The sequence below is a fragment of the Onychostoma macrolepis genome, chromosome 22 (assembly GCF_012432095.1).
Source record: "Onychostoma macrolepis isolate SWU-2019 chromosome 22, ASM1243209v1, whole genome shotgun sequence".
NCBI lineage: Eukaryota > Metazoa > Chordata > Actinopteri > Cypriniformes > Cyprinidae > Onychostoma > Onychostoma macrolepis.
This window is the reverse complement of record NC_081176.1, coordinates 1,210,907-1,212,947: the sequence shown is the minus strand read 5'-3', so window position 1 is coordinate 1,212,947 and position 2,041 is coordinate 1,210,907.

Here is a 2,041-nt window from a genome sequence, read left to right as displayed (position 1 = left end):
CACAACAAATTCCTCGTGTGTTTGCGCACACCTGGCGAATAAAGCTAATTCTGATTCTGATTCTGATACACCGCGCGACTTCTTTGACCTCAGGGCATTTGCCCCTCCTTATCTATACATTCCAGAAAAACGCACGCTTTCTGGCGCAGCTTTTTCAGAGCGACTGCAGGAGTGCTGAGCTGCGTTCAGCCCCGACAAAATGGTGCAAAATGTTTATTAAACGGAAACGGTTGTGCGTTGAACACCCTGATGACGCAAGAGTTGCAACTATGGCAGCTGAGAAGGCCATTCTTTGTGTTCTTTTTGAAGACCCTCATGAAATTGGTATAAATACGTGTTTAATACTGCAAAATCTGCTCGATGTTACAGTTACTGCCTTTGCCATCTAGAATAAAAGAGAACATCCCAATCGAGTGAAGGGATTTGTGGAAACTGTGGCTCATAATTACTGTGATCCAACATTTGCCTCACATTTCAAACATTTCAGGTGAAGGATCCACTTCTTACCTCTGAGACTGTGTTATGATCTATATGACCTTATTATTTTTATTGTGAGTATTATCATTATTGCTGATCACTGTTGTTGTGCTATGACATTGTAATATTTACCATTATATAATCAGAGGAGCATAAAGACGTTTATGAAAGTGTCACTCCACATTATAATAGCAAAATATATAAATATGTAGTATTTTTGTTACATTAACCAGTGTCTAGCACACCTTCCTAAGGAGAGGATATGGACCAGAAGACATTGCAATTACTTCATGATATTTAGACAGATTTAAAGAAGTTCCAGATCTATACTTGTGCTCCTAATTATTATTTCAGTTATTTTGCCTTTAATGTAAATAAACATGTGCAAACAATATACTTGCTCTTGTGAATTTATTTTCATGTTACATTTACTTACAAATTCATCATGTTGATATGCTATGTTACTGTAAAACTCTTACGACAAACATGTCTTCTAATATCTTCAATTGTTGCCTATATCGTCTGTGTATTTGACAGATGTTGCATTTTATTCAGCGTTTTCATCTGGATATAGATTACAACTGCTCTTTCTGTAATTGTAAAAAAGAGTCTATTGTGCATTTATTTTTTGATTCTGTTCATCTTTGTTTTGGTCTGAAATGTCACAATTTCTAAGTGTTAAAATGAACTGTATCCTAGTCTTAAATTTATCATTTGTTTTACTTCATTCAAATGAATATGACTTTTCTAAAAGGACAATATTTATTATTGATCTGTTTTTGCTATTAGGACAATTTTATATTCATCAAACTAAATGGAGTAACTTAAAACCCAGTTTTGCTCAGCTAAATTAATTTAAAATATGCTTGTGATGCCCTTTTTTCTCTAATTTTATTTATTTATTTGGTAACACTTTACAATAAGGTGTCATTTATTAACATTAGTTAATGTATCAACTAACATGACAATGCATTTATTACACTATTTATTAATCTTTGTTAACGTTAGTTAACGAAAATACAGTTTTTCGTTGTTTATTCATGTTAGTTCACAGTGCATTAACTAATGTTAACCAACACATTAGTGCATTACTAAATGCTGAAATTAACATTAACTAAGATTAATAAATGCTGTAGAAGTATTGGTCATTCTTAGTTCATGTTAACTAATGTTAACTAATGAACCTTATTGTAAAGTGTTACCAATTTATTTATTTTGTATTTTTGTTTATGTTTTACAATTATTTTATTGTTTTTTTTTATTTTATTAAAATTGTCTCCGTTTGTATTTACATATGAGATATGAATATGATATATAAATATGCGATATAAATATGAGTTCAATAATAATAATAATAAAGTAAAAAAAATAAAAACAGAGTGAGCGTCACTACAGGAAGCAGAAAGTGTCCGGCTTGACGTGACCGTTTTCGACTCCGCCCCCGGCTGCAAGCGGCTACTCTCGCCGATAGGTCTGCTGCAGTGCTGCATGAAGTCGAACACATCTATTTTATCATAGACATAATAAATACCTAGACCGATAATAATAATAATAATTGGCCGCT